The sequence below is a fragment of the Argiope bruennichi genome, chromosome 7 (genome assembly GCF_947563725.1).
Source record: "Argiope bruennichi chromosome 7, qqArgBrue1.1, whole genome shotgun sequence".
NCBI classification, from domain to species: Eukaryota; Metazoa; Arthropoda; class Arachnida; order Araneae; family Araneidae; genus Argiope; species Argiope bruennichi.
Genome location: NC_079157.1, coordinates 121,658,351 through 121,681,852, shown reverse-complemented (window position 1 = coordinate 121,681,852; position 23,502 = coordinate 121,658,351). Strand labels below are relative to the sequence as shown.

General features: G+C 29.4%; 1 protein-coding gene across 1 annotated transcript in view; it reads left to right on the top strand.

Moving 5' to 3' along the window:
• LOC129975560 (mucin-2-like) overlaps positions 1–23,502 on the top strand; it is a 108,366-nt gene that overhangs the window by 51,402 nt on the left and 33,462 nt on the right. The gene's annotated exons all lie outside the window — the stretch shown is intronic.

The following is a 23,502-nucleotide window of genomic DNA, read 5'->3' as shown; positions in this document are numbered from 1 at the left end:
ATGCAAAACCAATACCTTATCAGATTTTGATTCGGTTACCTCTTATGCTAATACAGCGTGAACAGAGCAAAATAAAACGGTTTATCTTACATTGAACTTATTTATTGAAATTTGTTTTTTCCTTTACAGATGCCGCTTAAAGTGAAACGAATTCTTTACTAAAACATTTCCTTTTATTCGCTAAATTCAATCTTCGTACAAGTAGATCTATTTTTAAAGAAGATTAGCTAGTCGCGAAAACCTGGCTTGTAGCACATTAATCATTTGACACCTAGTTCATTTTTTAAATTTTATTTATAATATATATAAAGTGTGTGTGCGTGAGAATTTTATGTAATTCAATCTATAAAAAATAATCTATAGTTTAACAATTGAAATGATCTACCAAATAATTAAAATATTAATAGTTTGAATATAGTATAATCCGTAAGCTCGCGCATTAATTTTCGTGTATTCAATTTCCGTCATGGCCGCACCCAAAAACGTTTTAGGATTTTGATATTAGTCATCGAAATGCACTCTATTATTTCAGTTTGTAATTTATTATTTCGTAGAATATTTCATGAAATAACAAAAAATATTCTATGGAATGACATTATTAATCATGATCAGTAATTTCATGAAATAATTCAGAATTCAATAAAATAACTGAATTACGCACTTTAATGGTAACATATTTACATATGACAGTTTTTTGATGATAGCATTTTCAATTCCCCTTGCATACAATATCTAATGTTAAATGTAATAATCTTCAGTTATTTATGTAAATGTAATCAAGTCAATCTTTTAAATAGGCTACGCAAATTGATTTCTAAACGTTAACATTTAAAATTGCAAAAAAAAAAAAAAAAATTCTGAAGAAACTGCGTATGCATGATAATTGAGATTTTCAAAAAATGACCGCAGGAGATATTTTATTATTAATGTTGATTCTCAAATTACCGTGAATAGATAACATAACTTTCGTATATCACTCGCGCAGATCTGATGTGGAGAGAGTTTGAAAGAGGAGTTTGTCGACTCAGGTGTCGTCCTCGTTTTCTGTTTGTTGCTCAAAATTGCGAGATCCGCTCTTTTTGGGATGGATCTCGCAATTCTTGTTGCTTAGTCATGTTTCTTCAAAATGCGATGTAGATATAATTGAATTAACGTATGCAGACGAAATCTGACGTTAATCGTAAAACTTGCAAATTGGATTGAGGAAGCTGCACCTTGATGATTCTGATTTGTACTTGCATAAAGCCGTTTAGCATTAGATAGTTGTTTCATCATAACATTTCTGATATCTTAATATTTAACAAATTGTTTGGAACAGAAAGTGGGTATGAAATAATAATAGGCTTGAATTAACTTTCTCTAATCGCCAAAAAATGAATTAAAACAGGCTCTTTGTCCCAAACATCGAAAACTGCTGCAGTACCAGTCGTAACAAATACTTTATCAAGAATATTACGTGATCTTATAAGTAATGAGTTTCTCGATAATAAGCACTGACATATGATTTGCACTCATCTGTTGCTATAGAAACGAGACTTTGTCTATTTTATTCATGATACTAGAATTACTTAGTACTGTTACATTAAATGATAATAAGAAATTTTCCTCTATATCCCTACCCTGCCAACGAGTTCATTTACGCGCGAATGATATACTGACTAATTCGATGATACAAGTTATTTTAGGAAAGTCTCATTATTTGGATTTAGATGAAATAATTTATAATAAGCGACATAAATATTCTTTGAATTTGCTTCTTATATCTATATAGAAATGGTTTGTTGACAATTTTGCAATTTAGATATGCAATTTCCGTAGATTTAATTTCAAACATTAGATATTCACACTAGACATTCAACATTACATTACTTGTTAAACAATACAAGTTTAACAAACTTATATTAAATTTTATACCTAGTATGTATAAATCAAATAGTCAATTAAGTCATTTCATCTGTTTGCATAAATCTAGCAACGATGTGTGTGGAAAGGTAGCTTGATTGTTGCGGTTTTGAGTTATATGAAATTTGATATCTGGCTTTGCCTCCAAATTGTATATTTTAATGAAATTTCGGACACTATTGGTCAGTGAAAAAAAAAACGCATAATGTGAAGGATGTCTCAAAATAAGGCAGGATTCGAATTTGCGACCATTCGTGCAGTTAAGTATTGGCAACCCTATTAACCATTTCTAATGCCGTGGGAAGTATGCTTCCCAACAAATTTATCAATCTTTGTATGAAATTATGTAGGTTGGGATAAGTTCTGACAAATTTTTTTTTAGTAAGTCAGAAACTTAGATGCTTAAGTTCTTTATCTCAAAATGATGTGTCTTGATTTGTTACTTAATTATTAATTAACAAAATTAATTAATCAAATTAAATTTATCTAATAAGCTAAATGAATCCCTTTTCTTATTCTAATTTCAAGCTTAAAAATATTTTAATATAATATGACTAGAAAAAAATGGCCCTTTTTAAAAGGTTAAAATACTTCCCTGATGAAATCCAATGATGTTAAATCGTCCAATCTAGGGGTGCAGTTTCTCAGATGTTCGAATTGCCACCACCAGACTTTCATTATTTCTAAAATATTGTTCAACAATGAAATTTAGTGCTCTATCGTGTAAAGCTCCATTTTTATTAACTCTGAACTATCAGCTATCAAATGGTTTTTTTAATAGGGTTGCCAACACTTTTGTGCCCGAATGGTGGCAAATTCAAATCTTGCATTAATTTTGGAACACCTTTTAGAAAACCACATTGTATAGTGTAGATTAACACAAAACACGCTGTATTGTGTAAATAAGGAATTAAGTCAAGAGAATACTTGTGCTGGTTTGTAGGAGCCATTGACCGTCTTTTTTTAGGGCATCATTAAGTTGGCTTATAAAAACAAAAGGATAACTCTTAGCATATTCGCATATCTGTAAAAGGAAAATCAGATTAGATGAATATTCGAATAATGAAATACCGTTTTACGTAATTAATGCACTTGGGGATTACAATTGTTTGAAATGTGATGAAACAAACCTTTGTTGCACGCAATTCCAGGTAATTAAATGCATTAGTATTCAAGTTGTGATTTTGTCCAGGTTTGTTTAAAACGTCGCTTTACATGCAATAATACAAGTGGGCTCTTTTAAATTGCTTTTGTTTCGCCAGTTCATTCAACTCTCGTATGTTTCGTCAAGCAACTCTGAGTTAAATGAAACTTAAACACCACGCTGTTCATCAGTGCGTGGTGTGTGCTAATTTTTATCCATTTCATAAGCTTTCTGGGTTTTTAAAGTTTTGTTTGTTTCAGCGAAATTTTGCTCAGTTACCTTTAGGGTAGTGTACCATTAAGTAATCGAGCTTGAAAAGAGAATTTATCTCCTTTCCTTGAATGACACTTGTACAATGTTTCTCAGAAATATTAAGGGGTGATTATAAAATTTTAACCTTCAAAATTGTTTGGAATGGAAGAGCGGGATTGTTTTATTGTTATTTGGATGATACAATTGCCTCGTTCATTGTAGTTACAGTGTAATCACGAGTAATTAATCACAGTGTAGACATCACTCCTTTGTCTTTGTGTCATTTTATGCCCTTGCTACATTTGTTTTCAACAGTATATACAAAATTAACCTTACTAACCATCTACAATCGATGGTTATTAAGGGAGATCTAAAAAACACTTTCTTGATATTCTCCAGAATTCTCATGCCAAAAGAATGTTCTAAAATTCCATCGATACGTAATCCAAAGAGCAAATTTCTCATTACTCCGAATGAAAGGGATAATAACCTGACGCTTTCTCCTTTCGACTTTTTCATATACTCATTGAAATGGGCCGCAGTGGCCTGGTGGTAAGGTCTAGGCTTCGGAACCGGAGGGTTTCAGGTTCGAGACCCAATTCCATCAAGGAACCATCGTGTAAGCGGGTTTGGTACCTGTTAAATTCGTCGGGGCCAAACGCCCTACCGCTTGTGCTGGTTGAAAGTTTCGAGTAGTGGTGTAGATGTCGTCCTCGTCATCTGACCGCGATTCAAAATTTCGAGGTCCGCCCCAAAATAGTCCTAGTATTGCTTTAAAACAGGGCGTTAATATAACTAACCTAACTACTCTTCCAATAAAAAACTTTTGGGACATAGTCTTATGGTGAAGAGATGAATATATAGTTTGGACCTCTTTTTGTCGTCTATAGAATTTGATGCATGTTTACAGTTTTAACATTAAGATTATGTTAATATTTTTATTAAGGTCGGAAAATTTCATTTATCTAGCTGGTTTCATCATTGAATTATCTCGTTTCCACATCCAGGAGCGGATTCTTCGTAGCATGATTTAGTCTAAATCAATTACGATTTACAACTGCAACTTTAGCTAGATCAACAGATTTTGTGAGAAATTGTATACCAAATTGCAATCCATGCTTTTTAAAAAAATTATACCCCATAGCTTAATAAATTTTACCAAAGCTTATTAGAAAATTATTCCAAAGCTTCGAAGACTCGGTGAAGGAAATTCGTCATTTTTGGAGGTCGAATTTCTTGTCATTTACGAAATGTTTATTACTTCTTGTTTATCATTTTCGCATCATTTTCTTATTTCTATGTAATGTATAGATTTAAATGGACAAAATTGTACTCGCAACCGAACCACGAAATGAGAATTAAAAGTGGTAAATGCTATTCGTAAAAAAGTTATTCACAGAAATTGGAATAATGTTCAAACTAGTGACATTTTTTACATACTTTTTTAACTAATTATATGGCTGCTAAGCATATTTTACGTTTGCCATATTAGTAAGCATTGATGATTTTACATGGTAATGTGAAAAATTATCCTTGAATTAGTTTAATAATTGCAGCATATACAACTTTTTTTAGTTTTCAGTGACATTGGTTTCATAGTGCATTAATTTATAATTTTATTCTGTATAAACCTATTTTTTCACCCTCCCCAATTAATTTGTTCTTTAAAAGTTAAAAATCACATTGAGGAAGAAATTCAGTATCATTTACAGATTTTATACACTGTCTTTTCTTTATATAAATGAGAACTCTTCTCTCACAGTCTAATATCATTCGGGTCAATCGAGTGTGAAAGTTTTCCCAGGCATTTACCTCGCTGAGTGAGTTATTCGAATTGCAAATAGAATATCCGATACGGTTGATTACGCTCAACAAGATAATTCAGAAAAAATATATGAAATCATCCATTTTAAAAACAACTAATACAAACTCGCATTGCGGTTCCACTGTAAGATTACACATTTGGTTGATGTTGCTTGAATTCCAATTAAGCGGGATTGTAACATTCAGATTTCTATTTAAGTTATTTGTTATTCGCCATATCATTATTCATATAGGATTGTTCTGATTCATGCTTATGTTTTTGAAGTAAATATGATTATTCTTAATCTTGTATTTATTTTTGAATTAAACTTTTTTACTCTAATTAAATCTGCTACTGAATCATAAGATAATTAATCTTATGATTCAGTATTCAATTAATCTACTGAATCATAAGATAACATTTTTTTATTTCTCGTCTATGAACCAGATATTTTTTATCTGTACCGAGATTTTTAAAGCTCTCCTCATTAAGGCAGTTAAAATTTATTTGTCAGAATGCGAGCTTAATTCGAAAACGAAATCAACTTGATGAATGAAATGAATTTATGTTTATTCAATTAAATGGAACCGCGGTGACCTGCTGGTAATGTCTCGAGTCCAGAATTGGAAGGTTCCATGTTCGAGACTCGGTTCCACCGAAGAGCCGTCGTTTAAGTGATTCTGGTGCACGTTAAATCCGTCGGGGCAAACGTCCTTCCGCTGGTGTGATGGGGAAGCTTGGAAAGGCGGGGGGATACTAGCTCAGGTATCGTACCCATCATCTGACCGTGGTTCAAAATTACGAGATCCTTCCCAAAATAGCCCTAGTATTGCTTTAAAACGGGCGTTAATATAACTAAAACTAAACTCACAGTATTATGGAGTTAATCATAAAGCGCACCGTTTGCATAAGCATACCAAAAAGTAGAGAGGAAAAAACACTGCTTCTAATTTACGTTTAAAATAGTAAATGTTTATAAAAATCATGAAATTTATTAAGAAATCATGATTCACTTGATATCTTTCAAATTCAATAGAAATCCGAATTCTACAAGTGTAAACATTCTACGGCTTTGCTATTGCAAAAGTGTTTAGTTGTTCAGATTTCCTTGTTTATAGAACTTTTAAGGTATTAGTTTTGCAAAGCGTGTTTTGCACATTTTAGCTAAACTTGAATTTAAATCCACCAACCGACCATCTATATATTTTCGAGTTTTAGAATGACTTTTTTTTTTATCGCAGGAATAAAATACGGTTAGAAATCTTGTAAAGAATGTCGAATGTTATTGCGTTCTTCCTCACAGGAAATATCCTCATTTCCACAAAGAGATAGTTTTTCTTTTTCCTTCGGATAAAACCCATTTCGTTACTTTGTAGTCGATGGCCAGAAATTTCGCAAGAGGTTTCTTGCACTCCAAACATTGCCACATTCGGTGGTCTGGAAAAGTACTCTCCAATCGAGGTATTTTGAAATTCTATGTGGCAACAAAACCGTAATGTCTCGGATGTTCTATCATTTGTTTTCTGAAGTTTAGTTTTCGATAGCCGTTTCGTGAGATGTATGAAAAAAAATTTTTTCGTTTTCTTTTAATTTTTGCTTTGATAAATTGCTTCATTTCCTTTTTGGACTTAATAGCAAATAGTCCATAACCGATTTTGAAAATCCAATAATATATATGTTTGGGAGGAGGTCGCTCTACGAGTCAAACTGTTTGATTCTACTGCTACAAAATTGGCATATATATACTTTGGAAGGTTGGCACCTCAAAACAATTTTTTTTAAAAAATTAAGATAAATTTTGCTTTTTTTTACGAAAACTTTTAAAATATAATTGCACAAAAATAAATTTCATAGCATTCTAAAATTTAAAAAAAAAATTGTTTGATGCCATCTGAAATTTTCCTGAGTTTTGCCAGTTTTGAAAGATTTTTTTTTTACCTTATTTCAGTAATATATTACATTATTGCCTTAAAATTCAAACCATTATCAGATAATTGCTTGACTTTTTTCTGTTATTGAAAGTTAAAGTTCTCTGTTTAATGTGAGTGTAGTTTATAAAACAAATAGAAAAGGGAAGTTACACTATCGGAAATTTGGAAGATACATGAACTGATTTGTTTTTTTTATAATGTTAAATTTTGAAAGTTATTTCCATTAGGAAGATCCACGTACGCAATGATTTATATACACAATTTACTATTAGAAAAATCCATGTACACAATACAACTTCAGTAAGAATACTAAAGTAACACAGGGTTTAATGTTGGACAATTTGGCAGAATCATGAACATGAAGTTATACCTAAACGATTTGTAAAATAAGATCAATATTCCTGGTGGACCATCTGTCACCAAAGCTGATTAGTATTTAATATTAAATTTTACGCGCATGTTGGATTTTAATACGTTGAATTCCAAGCTTACTTTTGTTCGTTCTACGTAGCTCACGATGCAATATTTTTCAATACGCTGAAATGCATATAAAGTAATTATAAGAGGTAATTATAGGATGCATTATTTTTTGTTCTCCAGATTAAAATTTATTAAGAGAATATAGCTTTTTTAATGTAACGAAGATTAACACAGCCTCAACGAAAATTATGCTGTCTGTAAACAGTGATTGTGGCCTGTACGAAAACTATGTTGTCGGCCAGATGCGACTGGGCCCTGGATGAGAATTGTATTGTCACTCAGTGATTGTGGCCTGGACGAGAATTGTGTTGTCACTCAACAGGGACTGTGGCCTGGACGAGAATTGTGTTGTCACTCAACAGGGACTGTGGCCTGGACGAGAATTGTGTTGTCACTCAACAGGGACTGTGGCCTGGACGAGAATTGTGTTGTCACTCAACAGGGACTGTGGCCTGGACGAGAATTGTGTTGTCACTCAACAGGGACTGTGGCCTGGACGAGAATTGTGTTGTCACTCAACAGGGACTGTGGCCTGGACGAGAATTGTGTTGTCACTCAACAGGGACTGTGGCCTGGACGAGAATTTTGTTGTCACTCAACAGTGATCGACATGATACAAACTCGAAGAATATTATCAGTCACTAGTGACGAATCCGAAAGGAAAGTTCAGTATTAATCACTGACATGGCACTTAACCTGTTAAAATTTCATGTAGATTTCAAATATTGAATGTAATAAATATGGAAAACGTAACAGGCTGAGTAAATTATATTTTAAAAAAAAACCTCTTGATTTCTAGAAATGATTTCTATTATTGTGAATAAAATGCGATGTTGTTCCATAATTAGCGATTAATTTTTATTCGAAAATTTATCTTGTAAGATAATCTCATATTTACGTATAAGAAAATATTTCAGTGCATGAACGGTATTTAGAAACGTAGGCCATTTTTATCATTTAAGGGAGAAAAGGTTGATATATGATTTGAAAAAAAAGCGTTAAGCGAAATATAGCCTATATAGGAGAGTTTTACTCTGACATAACATTGTTCTAATTATAAAAAAAAAAAAAAAAAAAAAAAAAAAAAAAAAAAAAAAAAAAAATCCCAAGGCTAGTAAGAATCCACATTTTTCTTTTCCCATTATAAATTTCCTCTGAAGGATTGCTGCTCAATCATTTTTATTGCTCTTTACTTTTTCACTTCAAATCATCCACGGGCCTTCTGTTGATCAGCGCGAAACTGCCCAATGGGCAGTTCTCCATCATTGGGATATAGGCAAGCGAAAACAAATGACCAGCGGCGAGTTGCTCTTGACAACCAATCATCCGAATTGGTGTTTTTGGCTCATTTTATCGTAATTCGATAAGTGTTCGTGTAACTGGGTATAGGTACGAAGAAAAGTCAGACGGCCACGGGGTAAGTGTGGCACTGGTACACGCCCCTAGAAAACACCTGCTCCTTTCTACCCAACCGATAGGCAGAACTCGCTTCAAGCAATTTGTAAATGTGGAGCTAATGTATTAGATTGGGAGTTCAGAGAATAAATGTGTACTTGGTCTTAATTGATAACATCGCTTCCGTAAAATTTGGATTCCGTGTTTTGAATACTAATGAGAAATTAACAGTCAGTTACAGTCAACTCCTACAACATGGAATTATGCTTATTAAGCTTTGCATTTTTTCCCCCCTTTCATTTTCTTTCTTTCTTTGCCTTTTTCATTTTTATTCTTTCAAGAATGACAATGCCCAATTTTGATTCGTTAGTTTTCTTGACTTTTATGGATCATCCTTTAAATAAATTTTTGAATTCCCAGAATTTGGCATTTTAAAGTGTAAATATGAAGATTTCTATTTCCTGCTAGCGAGTTTGGAATGCCGTGATTAAATAAATCTTAACTGTGTTGATAATGAAGTGTAAAAAAAAAATACCGATTCAATAACAAGATTTAAATTAATTTAATTCATGGTAAGCTTACATAAATTTGCAAAAGAATAATTTTTTTATACTTCAAAAGTGCATGCCGGGGCGGATTATTAAGTAAGCAAAGTTGGTAGACTCCTAATCCACGAGATTTGTTTGCGATATTAATTAAAAATTCATTTAGTTATGTAGAACGCTCACTCGAACTTATTCAGATTAAAAGCCCAGCATTGTTTAATTTTGGAACATTATAATAATATTCCTAATTAGTCATTTTTGTTCATTCTTAATTACATTTGTCATTTTTTATTTTATAATTCGAAAAAAATGAAGTTTTATAATTTTTTAAAAAATTGAATTCTATTATTAAATATTTTTCTTGATTGTGTGAAGGAATAATTAGGAATTCCTTAATATTTCGTCTAAAATTACTTTAAAATTTCAATTGTGCATTTTTTTTTTCATATACGATATACTGAAACCAAATTTAAAGTGATCTGCTGTTAAGAGTTCATTTATTTCAATTTGCTAAAATTTATCGTTTAAAATTATTTAAATAAAAATTAAAATCTATAAAAAGTGTTTGATTTTGAATGTTTAGAGAAAAGAAAAATGACTCGAGATTTTAATTGCCTAAGTGCCTTTAGAAATCTAGGCCCTAAGAGCACGACTTTGAGAGACTTGGTTATTGAAGAAACTTTTTAAGTTACCACAAGATTGATCATAAGTCAGAACACCAGCTATTAGCGTTATTTCGTTTTATATAAAATAGAACTTTTACATCGTAGTTTATAAATGGGCATTATATTAAGCTTACTTTTTCGCTATTTCAGCAGTTTTTACTTTAAAGTTGGCTACTGGAATATTGGTGTTTTCATTACTTGCTGTTTACGTTGATGTATTGTGCGATCACGCCCAAGAAGTTTTGATCGTAAATTTAATATTTTTATAGATTAATTTTTACAATATTCCTTACTGCCTTATCGATCGAAGCTCTAATGGAATTTATTTTTAGAGCTTGATGTAATTTAACATAAGCTTATTTTTGGAAAACCACTACTGTGGCATGTTTTTATTGAAAATGTTTTCTTCTTTCTCTCATAACATTTTTAATATCAAGGATGACCACTTTTGAAGATGAGTTTGTTAAAAATTTATTTCCTTTTAGAAATTTTATGTAGGTCGCTGGATTACCTTGAATAACTCCTTGCGAAACTAGAATTTTCCCAAGTTATTTTTCATTCTCTTGAATAATTGGTCTTGTAAGATTTTCCTCGAAAATCTGTCTGGTGGAACTGTCCTCGGGACGATTTTTTCTCTTTCGATACATGACCTTTAACGTAACAACTGAAAATTTTCTCGATATTTTTTAAGTCTTGGACAATGGGAAAGGATAAATTTGTTACATGTTTTCATAATCTTATCTCATTTAAAAGTCCCCATTTTTAATATTTTATAATATATTACATTCATTTTAATTTTATTGTACATTTCTAACATAATTGTTATTCGAATATAATTTCAAGTGAGCGCGTAGCAAACATAATTTGTACAATGACGATATCTGTTAACTGATGATCGATTATCAAAATTATATAACTTTGGTAATAATTGATAGATGAGTGAACGAGTTTTTTCACCGATCTTTGATATATCGAAGCAAATATGATAATCAATTAATTTAACCGGTTATTTCGTCTGTTCGTATAGGATAAATTATAAACATCCGTCCATATAAAATATTTGAAAACTACGTACATTAACTTATCACCGGATTATTTATTTTATTAATTCGGTTTTTTTAAACGTAATTTCTTTCTTGGAATGGTTAAAAACAGGAACACATATTTGTTCTTTAAATGGTGAGAGCAATTCTTTATTTAAATCCATGATTATATGGGAGAGTTTATAGGAATTTGACAGCTGCATTTATGTCTAAATAAACGATCGGAATCTATGTCTAAGATCTTCATTAGGTAGAGCATCCGTAGTCCCTTGCTTGATCCTAATTGTGACATCAGTTATAATATTATTTGTATTTAACACAGAAAGCTCATTTTTATACTTCAGAACTGCATACTAATTCTTATTTTATCAACAATTTTTTTCAGTCTTATTATTTGTAAAATAAGTATTTAAAATGTATAATAAACTCAAAAATACAGTGTTTACAAGCTAAGTTAAATTAAGCTTAAACATATCGTGTTTTATGTGATATCATTTTAAAAGAAAATTCTGCATAGGAAGGAATGTGACATGACCTACTACATTTAAATACACTTTTTGAATAGCTAAATATGCTAACGATTAAAGTTTTTAATTTTTCTTATTGTTTAATAAAATTAATTGTTGGGGTGTTGCAATACAATAGTAATTTGAGGATTTTACATTTATTAAAATAAGTTGATATGCATTATTATGTCGTAATAGTATATATGAAATAATATAAAGCAATAACGTACAATATAAAAAAGCTGAGTTTCTATTAGCCAAAACAAAAAGCATAAAATAAAATTACACACTTATTCATAAAATCTTTACTTAAGAACACAAGTGTCTCTAAACATGTTTTTTATTCTTTTATTTTTATTAATTATATCATATAAAGTATAAATGCATACTGCAGATCCTTCTTTATACTTTAACATAAAAAAAAATTTCTACCTAAAATCATATTTATTAAATTTTAGTTTAGGGAAATTTTACTGTATATTTAATAAATTTAACAAGTATTATAATACGTATGAAATAATGAAAAAAATTAAGCTAAATTATGAAAGTTATTAAAACTTTTGTCACTCTAAATTTAGAAGAATTGCTAATTTTATATTTTTTACTTAAAAATGCCATTTATATGAAAGAAAAAGCATTCAGAAAGAAAAATATTGTATTATATAATAACATATTGCATTAATTGGAAATAGCTGTAAAAAAGTTTTCAAGATGTGGCAGCAGCAATCAGCTCTTGTTTGGCATGACCAAAACTATAAATCATTGAATGAAATTGGTATCAGAATACATTATTTATTCATTTTAATTTTTTTAAACATTGTCCCATACCTCTCTCCATATAAGGGAGACGTGAAACAAAAATGTTGCAATTTTTAATTTTGCTAATAAAAACTAATTGTTTGTATTTTGTTATTTTTGTAATTTTTAAAAATTATGAAAATCTAACAATGTTTTTTTTTTAAACTGAACTCTTAAGTCTAAACTAGTGAATTAAAAAATGTTTTGTGAATTCTGTCGTACTCCACCCAATTCTCCCCAGTTAGTATTTAAATGAAAAGTTTTGATAAACAATAATAAAAAATAATCAATGTACATAATTAAGTAGGCCTAAAATCCATTTTCAATTAAAATATTATACATGCAAAAGTGAATGTCTGTTCAAAAATCGCTTATCGTTCGTTTGGTTTGTTTTCTACTTTAAATTTTGGTTTCTATCGATTGGAAGAAATGTGTCCAAAATACATATTCTTAAAATAGATTCTCTAAAATTGCTCGGTCCATGCAAAAATCTATATTTCGTATTTATTGTTCATCAATGCCAAACAAGACATTCGTGGAGGGAGGGGATAAGATCGATATTGGGGTGTTACTAGAAAGTTTAGGAAAGACTGCTCCCAATGATTTGAAATGTTAATTAATTCTTTTGACATTTTCTAAAAAATTCAGTGCTATTTTATTTTGGTAATCCTATTATACAAATACATATCAGGATATGATCACAAATTTGTTAACGTTGTGTCAAGTATTTTGACTTGTAATGCGACGCGGACAGACAGAAAATGGGTGCATATATTTCCGCTTTCACTATTGGCTGAAATAACAGAACATTTAGAATTAAATACAATCGGTTCTTTCATTTAATAAAACTCATAACGAATATAAAAACGTTTAGTTTTTTTTTAATTGAATATTTCCAGTTTTTAATAAAATTTTCTAAATTAAATATTTTGTTTTTAAATTAAACAATGCTTATGTATTCTGATGATCGTGCTAGGACTTGGAAGAAAAATTGTGTCTCGGTCATGTTATTTTGATTTCGGATTAGTTAGCCTCTGAAATAATAACATAATATGGATTTTGATTTGTTAAAATTATGTTTTAAAATATGATGACTGTGTTTTTATACATTTAACTATATTTATGTTAATAATTATTTTTGACTGTTATATGTTTGTTATTTATATTTAGTTTAATTCATCTTTTGAATAATAAGATGAATAGATAAGATAGAAGTCCAAATATTGTTACTCATAAGGAATAAGTACAAGATAAATGAAAACAATATTAGAAATGATAGCTTATTGCCTCACCAGATGGCAGTACAAGTCATACAGAAAATTGTTTTCCTAACGGCCATTTCCTCTGATGCAACTTTCCCCTCCTCACAACAATAGATCTGCGTACGAATTACGTGCTACTGATGCCGCTCATGTCATTACCGATTTGATCATCCATCAAATTATATTAAACAATAATAGGAAAACTTTTTGGAACACGAATGATGTTTTGTCTCTTGAGTAAATAGTTATTTGAAAACTAATAGCAGCCATTAAAGTAAATGGAAAACTCAAGAAGTAATTTATTTTTATCGCTACTTTCCATTTATCTTTCAATCAATCGTAGACAAGTTTGAAATGAGAAATTTTCTTTTGTGAAACTGATGATTTAAAGTGATTGTCTACAAAACTAATTTTTTTAGAAATGAAACATTACAAGAAGTTTGAGATATTCAAATTCGTATCTCAGTGATTTGTTAAGCTCTATTTTCTATGATTTGTAAAATAATTTGTTTTCCATCCTATGACATATTAGTATTTATCTCGTTAAAATGCGCTCCTGTATTACAATAATTTTGCAAAATTGCAAATTTACTTATTTAGTATATTTTAATTAAATATTTTATTTTAAATATAAATGTCATTTTATATTATGGATTGTTGAAATCATTTTTTTTTCTGAAATTCAGTACCAAATGTACCTACCGCATGTTATAGAAATTTAATTAAATTAATGGATTAATTACTAATTAAGTTTCAAAAAATTAAAATGGCGTATTTTTATCGCGAATGCACAAGTGTATAAAGTATCTAAACTAACACATCAGGAAGTGATGGAAACATTTATTATACAAAATTCCATATTTACAAACCTGAATCTTCACATGCCAAATAAAAATATATGGAAATAAACATTCAGCACAAAGCTACGTTAAAAAGCAAGAAAGAAGACAAATTACCTTGATTAACTTTTTCAAAAAATTTAATTCCAAATAGGTTCATTAATAAGTAATTCTATGTAGTTTATTAATTATGTAATTAATTTTAGAGTGGTATTCTTTGGGCTGGGATGGCAATTTTTTTTTCTAATAACCTAAAACATTTTTCTATGTTACTTTACTCATTTGAATTATATTTCAAAGTAATTTGGAAACTTGAATTGATGAAGTTAGTTAAGATTTTATGCATGGAAATTTGAAGAATCGAGGATATTTAAACATGATAATCTTAATACATTGGATATTATCTGCTAGTTGCGCAATTTCAAATACTTGATGCTAAAATAGCTTTAAATGCTTTGCAATTAAGTGTAGATTTATGTAATCTAGCATATAATTACTTCTTTAGACTGAGCTCATTAAGAAGAGATTTTGTCTTAAAATTCTAATTAGATTTTTAATTAAAAATCAATCGGAATTTTAAAATTGTTCATCTGTAACTTTGTAGCATATTACTGTACAAAACTCATTTTTACACGAAATAGAAATTCCGCGCGTTCTTGAGCTTTTTATGCGATACCAATTTTATTTTCGTATAGGATTTTTGTAATTTTATAAATAATTGTAAGCATTTTACAACATAATTTTGGCGATTGTAGTTATGCAGTTATACTCGCATGTATTAAAGTGACATTAAGATGAGTCGATAGATGACCGAAGTGAACTAAACCCAACACCTTAGTACACAACTAAGTGTTTGTACAGCACAGTGCATTCCATTTGATAAAATTAAAATGCCGTTTCTAATTCAAAGTGTAAGAAAATAACATAGAATGAATAGAAAATAACATAGAAGAAAATACAAAAACAAATGCAAGAAATACACAAAAGAAATATAGAAAATACAAACGTACACAAAATAGAAGAAATATACAAAAACAATTGTAACTATCCTGCAGGAATATGAATATGCTATTTTTTCATATAAACAAATATCCTTGCTTTTTGATGTAGTTATTTTAGCTCTAACAGTTTTTTTTTAGATTTACCACCTTTTCCTTCAATCAAAACTTTAGTGCATTCGGTTTTTTTTCCACATATTTGATATGGGGTTTATGTACGTTGAGTGCACTGACAACGTTAAGTATCACGGGAAATAAAAAATATATATATTATTCCAAATGTTAGCATCACTGTACTATTGCATCCTTTTTTCTTTCTTTTTTTTAAAAATGAGATGGAATGAAAATGATGTTTGCTTTTCATACTGGTTGATAATGAATTAGAAACTCGATTCCATTAACTGTCAAATGTGTATGTGGCCACAATGAACATAAAACATATTATTAAGTATCTCGTATTCAAATGTTTGTGTGATTTAAGAACTGGTAATATGGTAATGAAACTTGATCTATCCTCAAGCAGACTGAATGGCTGAGTGGTAGAATGCTATGAACTGAAAGCGAAAGTTCGCAAGTTCGTATCTGACTGCAGGCAAGTTGCCTAAAAATTGTTTTGTTATTGATTTCTTTCTGTTATTTCTCTTTTCTAGAATGTTCTTATAATTTCTGTATCTTTCTAAATCTGGAAGTTTCATGTTATTTCGTTTTGTGGATAAAAACAGATTTGAGCTTTAGTTCCTTGAATAAAGTCTCGAGCTGAGCTTAGCGAGTGTTATCTTGGACTTTAGTTAACACATGGTTTATATGTGCTAACTTCATCTAGGCGACAATATTCAGGTGTTATGCATCGTTTTCTCTGCTTAAAGTTGAGGCCTGAGCTCAATAGTTAAAATAATATCGTGAAACTAAACGATATTACATTTTGAAAAAAAGTTGTAAGGTACTTGTTACATATAAAATTATTTTTATTTATTCAAAATAATTTATTGAAACTTCTGTGTCGAATGAACGATAAATCAAAATACCTTATCTTCTTTCCAAGTCCTAGAAATTCTTTTAACCACTTAACTGTTTTATTTTCTGCACTATCTAATAAGATGACACCTTCTATTTTGGAAATATCTTCTTATTTTGATTCAAGTGGAAATCCATTGAATACTTGACTTATCTATGCATTCGAAGCCATTTTAATATTGAATTATAATCTTTGTGATTGATTTATTTTTTTGTTTAAAATTATCGAAATTCGATAAATCGATGCACATATGGCATATGACAAAACAGTTAAGCCGTTAAGCTTTATTATCCTTAACCACAAAATGGTCTCATTTCGAATCTTTTATTTGGCAGTAGTGTTTCAATGGTATCTTCTTAAATTCTACTATCCTCAATCACAAAATCCCCATTTCTTCTGAAAATCCTCAGTTGGCAGACCCACTAGTTGGATTCCTTTCTTTTATTCCAGTTCTTTTCCTCTGGTGCGGAAATTCCACAATCTCCCCATTTCGGTTCCTCTTTCCCATAGAAATATTTATTCATGACCACTGCGGGGGCTTCCGCGAGATTAGTTGGTGGCTCCTCTGCTTTTATTATGATGGATGCGTTGAATAAAAGAAGAGATGGTGTTCGAGACCCCTCGAGTGTGAATTCGCTGATTGAAGGAGTTCCTTACCTTAAAGCAAATACTGGGGCATGACATGTCGGCTCTTTTTGAAAAGTATGTTTAGTGCAAGATCTGTTTTTGGATGCGGGCTGGCTGTAGTCAAAAGTGGTGTTGTTTTTAAATGTTCGGACTTAGAAACAGTTCTTAACTTTGTTTCCACAAATTCTGGGGGAAGAATTTGGGTTTTAGATAAGTTGTTTTGGTGACTTCATTTTCATGATCGAAACATATTTTTTAACTCTTGAGTCAGATTTTTACTTTTTAGCTGTAAAGTTAACTAAGTTTAAGCAATTATGATAAATCTCGACTTCGAAATGTTTGTCAGTTTCGATGTTTCAGATATCCACGACACCCATAAAACCCATTTTTGGATTTATGTGTGTATGTATAAGAACACGGTGACTCAAAAATCAGACTATGAAATTTTGCATGACCTATTTGCACCAAATGTGTAGTTCTGTGTCGAATTTTAAAAGAAATCCGATTAATTGTGAAAAATTTCATCAGTTTCTGTACTAAGTTACAAATCTAGTTTATGTCACATAAGTTACTTTGGTTCCATATCTAAGGAAACAAAGTAACTTATGTGACATAAAGTAGATTAATGGAATTTTTTTGTTAAGTAGTTTTGATTTCAAAGTTGACAATGTTTCTTAAATGTTATCTAAAGTACTTCAAAAATAAGTAATTCAACTTTTTACAGTACGAGGCAATTTAAAACCAAAATAGGCTATGTAGTACATATGTATATTAGAAAATTAAGAAGAAACGAGTCTGTTGGATTCGTGTGGCATCATATAATGATTATTCATCCCATAGTTCATAATTTTTTTATAAATAATTTTATTTATTATGTCTCAAATCATTTGGTGGGCCGAATAAATAATGAATATAGCCCAACAAGCTGAAGAATAGAAAACGTCTTTTAATTCCATGATTATTCTAGGATATACAAAAAAAGGCTACAAAGGGGAGAAAAAACAGACAAAATATGTTCAAGGAAATGCACGTTTAGAAAGTAACAAGCAATAAATAGCTAATTAAACAGAAATAGAGCTTCAACAAGGATCATATCTGACCAACTTCCAGTTGCCCCAACGAATAAACTTATCTATACTGTACTACTGACTTCAGCTTGGATGGCTGAAGTCAGTAGGTTCTCGAACAGTTAAGCATAATTCGCTAGCTATTTTTAACTATCGCCAAAATTCTTGAAGATTTTAGTATAGTTCAGCAACGGATTGTAAAACCCTCCGCGCTTTTGCGCATGCGTTAGGATGGGTTTAATTGGTCAAAATAGGGGCGAAAGGAAAGATGAAAGGAGGAGATGTTTACATTTACTAGTATCTAATAGGGGAAATCCAAGGTCAAAGGGAATACCGGAAATGCATTCATCGTTCCGCGTTTCGCCCCTTAATGAGATGGAGTCGTCGAAATGCGGTCGTCGCAGAATCCGTTGACGAACTATATCATCCATTTTCTTAATCAAATTCGTAGCGAAGTCGCCAAACTCGGGGGTAATTGATCCGACATCTGATCATCCTCCAATAGAGCTCATTGTAAAGCCATCTTCCTGCGTGGGAACTAACTGTGCTGGGAAGCAAATTTACAGATTTTCGGCAATATAAATTTACAAAAAGATGCTAGTTATATGAAAAGATTCTGTTGAAGCAACAGAAAATTGAGATAAAATATCTTCTGCTACTGTTTATATTGATATATATATATATATATATATATTATTGTTTTTATAGAAAACCTTATGGATATTTCTTTTATATTAGGACTGAAAAGTAAAAAATCTTTGCATGGTGAATGGGAGAAAAAAATCTCAACTCAAATTTATATTTTATTTTAATGAGAAATTAGCATTTTTGTCATGGTGCCTTTAATTTTTAAAATACCCACTTTCTTCTTTAAAAAGTCTGTCAAAATAATTCGTTAGAATTGAAATTTTTTTTTTTTTTTTTTTTTTTTTTTTTTTTTTGGAGCTATTTGCATTTGTTTGGTAACTTTGAGAAAACATTAATGGGACTAAAAAAATAGTTCTATATTAATTTCCCCCACTTTCAATAAAAACACCGTTAATCATACTCATTAACTAAGGATAGTAAATTTTGTTCATGTTATTTGAAATGTGAGCTCATTTTCGAAAAATAAAAAGTCATATTCATTTCTGGTGAAAAGTTTGTGACAATTTTTCTGGAGAAATTAATTTAACACGAGACATTCTTATGCAATTTTTCATTTTTAGAATATTATTCCAGATATTTTTCCTTTTTAAAATATTTTTCAAGCAAAATAATAATAATAAAGTAGTCTTTAAAATATTTCATTTATTCGTTTAACGTCGTTGTGATTTAAAGATTTACTACTAGAGAAAGTAATGTGAACTATGTTCTGCTACGAATTGCTATTTTTTTAATATAGTATTTGAAATTGCCTCCTCATTTCGTTGCCAAGTACGTACTTAAATTGTAATCGTAAGCGATTCCAACCTAAATAAAAACCTTGTTAATGATTCAAATCTTATTTTTTCTTTTCAATTGCAAAATGTTTGCTGCCATAAAATAGAAACAAATTTGGAATGCCATCACATGAAACGAAAAATACCATTTTTAACGAGGATCTTTCAAATTCGAAAGAATACTGCATTATTGAAAAGCCAAAAAGTGAAAGATCTTTTATAGTTTATTTCAGTAAAACATATGAATTTTTGTTATTTGTTTATGTTAAAATTTCTCAAATTATAACATACTGTCTGAAAGAATGCACAACTAATTGAAAATAATATGAAAGTTTTGCGAACTTATTTTTATGAAATTGCCATTTTATTTTTGTCTTGGTCCTTCAAACTATATTAATCCACAGTGAAACAACACTTTCAATCATTAATTTGATCATCAGTTTCAGTGTTGTAGTTTTTAAAAAGTGTTAAAATGTATGCTTACTTTATAAATTGATATCTGAAACAGATTAGCTACATTAAACATTATGATTAATTCGGAACTTTTGATTCGATTTTTTATCTGATCTTTTTAATTTTCTGGTACCCTAATGTTAAAATATATTTTATAATTAGAATTAACCAAAATAAATTCTAAGTCAAATTTAGAAATTTTGATTTTTAAATTATTTCTATTTGTAAAATGAGTTTTCAACCATATATAAAAATTCAAATATATGTTCTATTCGAAGTTCTGTATACTAATTATTTATCAAAATTGCTTATAACTCTTTTAAAATATTGTTTTTGAAATTATAATTACACTGTATTTATTACTATTTTATTAACCACGAACTGTTAACCAAGACTATTAAGTGTTAAAAAAAATGTTATTGCTTTTTTAACTTAAAAATATTAACGTTTTCTTTTGCCCTAATTATATCGAAATCCAATTTTCCTTTACTCAAATTGTTGCATAATTCAAATTATTCTACCATCAGCTTCGAATCTGTTACGTTTCTTTTTATTAATTCTATCAAGTTTTGCAAGCTCCAGAAATTAAAAACTGATGAAACCGTATCCAATATAAAGGTATTACAAGTCTGAAGATAATTTTGAATAACAAAAGTATTGCCTCTATGTATAGTTACAACTGCATTCCATTGGTGTCTTCAGTTTATAGGAAACGAGAAATTCAAAGAGATTAGAGAGAAATCGAAAGAGATTAAAATCAGAAATTTAAAATTTTTACAATGCATTTGTACTAAACTATTTTGGACAGTTTTTAAATGAAACACATTTCTTTGAAACCGATTTTGATTCTGCTATGCATGTTTCATTCATAAGCATATTTTTATCAGGCATGCATAGTGCATCTGATGTTATGAATTGATCACCATGAATATCTCTTCTCTTTGCAGAGCAATTTTAAAACTTCGCAAGTGACACTTTCAGATCAAATTGGATTTTATTTTTAATGCCTACAGTAGTAGCAGCAAACAATAAAATTTGAAGCACAGAAATCATTTTTTTTTTATTTCTTGAAGAAAGATAGAAAGCAATTTCAATTTCCAGAACCTCTTTTCTATGTACGAAGAAATCCTTAAAGATTTGAAAAAGGACAACAAAACTGAAATATCCTATAATTTTTTTTTTCCGTTTGGATGTTTGGTTTGAGCTAGAAAACAGGAAAGCATTTACCATTTTCAATATTTTGGTCGTTTTCTCAAGAAGTCGTAGATAAAATTTTTGCTCCCAGAATATTCATAGTTCCTCTTATTTATTCTTCTTTCTTTTTGAGTAAAGCAATCTTTTTTCAGAATTTCTCATCTTTTCCAAATCGTTTTTTGTTATGCTTTCTGAATATGTACTGAAAAAAAATAGAAGATTGGAAAAGTAATTGTATTTTTGTTGATATAGAGGCTAACTTGAAACGCTTTATGCTGTATTAAAGTATGCTAAAAAGTATAAAAGAAAACTGATATTTTTGGTATATCGCAGATTAATTTTTTTACTAAATTTAATTAAAATAGGAATAAAAACATTTTAACAAATAACGTTTATCATCAGCAGCGAAATAGTTCAAATTTTCTTTTGCACGCTTTTATGTTTCATTTTTGTAAAGTGGAACTTTGTAAGGAATTAAAATTTTTAACTGATTTGTAGCTTATAGATTAATGTACAAAAATTTTAAAATTTTGGACTTGAATTACTATAATTGAAATTCTATTACACATAAAGGACACAATCTGACAGTGAGCTTTAGAGAAATTGATTTTAGGATTCCTTAATATTTATAAAAACAAATATATTTAAAATAGCAAATATTAAAATTTTAAATACGCTTTATTTATTAAATAATGAAAAAATAAAAATATTTATTTGAATAATATTTAAATGATAAATTTAAAAACAAAATTTAATAAAAAAATTTAAACAAATAATAAATGAATAAATTTAATAAAAAATAATAATAAATTAATTTAAAATAATAAAAATTAAATACATGCTTAAAATAAAAAAAATTAATAAAAAATAATTTTTTTTAATTTAAGTCACGCTTTTATTTATGAATGAAAACAGTGCTATTAAATGTAATTAAAATTAATATAATAAAAGTATAAATTAAGATTATTAATGCAATAAAAGTATGTGTTTATTTTTTTATTTAAAATAACATGAATACTCTTTATAGTAGACATTTATTGACGAACTATACCACTAGCCATTGGATTAATTGAATACATTTATAATTTTTTAAATTGATAATCAAGCTGCTCCTTTATAGAAACACGAATACAACTTTTCCTCTTTTATAATTGATTAATTTGAATTTCAATGTATCAAGAAATAAAATCAGTAGAATAAGAATGTTACAATATTTTAGAATCAGCCTTTCGTTTCTGCAAGGAAATTTGTTTCGGCGAAGGAAAGATAAAAATGCACTGCTGAAATAATGAGGGATTTTTTTTTCTTCTCTTATTTCTGTTTCTATAGTCTATTGAAGACGTGTCTGAAAACAGTTCTTTATACATTTGCTGAAAATAGAAAAGAAAAACAAACTAAAATTTCTCCGGTGCAGTTGAAAATCTTTTGAGCTGAAGGCTCAAGTGATCCTGGCAACTGTAAAAAGGAAGCAGATCAGTGATCTGTCACTAATACTTTTCGTTCCAAATAAAGCAAGTTTTTTTTTTTTTTGGTTGTCTCCTTCGTATTATTTATTCGTTGTCATTTGTTAAAAGCACGAGAGAGAGAGAGAGGCTTTATTAGGTTATTTTTTTATAATTAAACATTCTCCTTGCTGGAAGTTATTCTCAGAACTTTTTCGATCTGATTGGTAAGATTTGGAGGTTTGCACTTGTAAGAATTGCATTATTGTTTTTTAGCTTTAAAGTCAGAAATATAAAATGGGAGTAATACATTATTTATTTCACTTTCTCATTCTTAATTTTTACAAAGTTACAAGTAGTTTTATTTCTTTGTTGCAAATCTGTTTAAAACTCTTTTTTTAACATGAATGTTTTAATCGCATGTCGTCATGGATCTAATTAAGGAATCAAACTACATTTATGGATTTATGTAAGAAACTGTACGTGTTTCTACGCATAACCAGATGAAATAATGTCTATTTAACCCTTTCTAGAGCCGTGGGAAGTATGCTTCCCACCAAATTTATCAATCTTTGTATGAATTTATGTAGGTTGGCATAAGTTCTGACACATTTTTTTAGAAAGACAGAAACTTAGATGCTTCAGTTCTTTATCTCAGACAAAATGTGTCTTGATTTGTACTTAATTATTAATTAACCAAACTAATTAATCAAATTAAA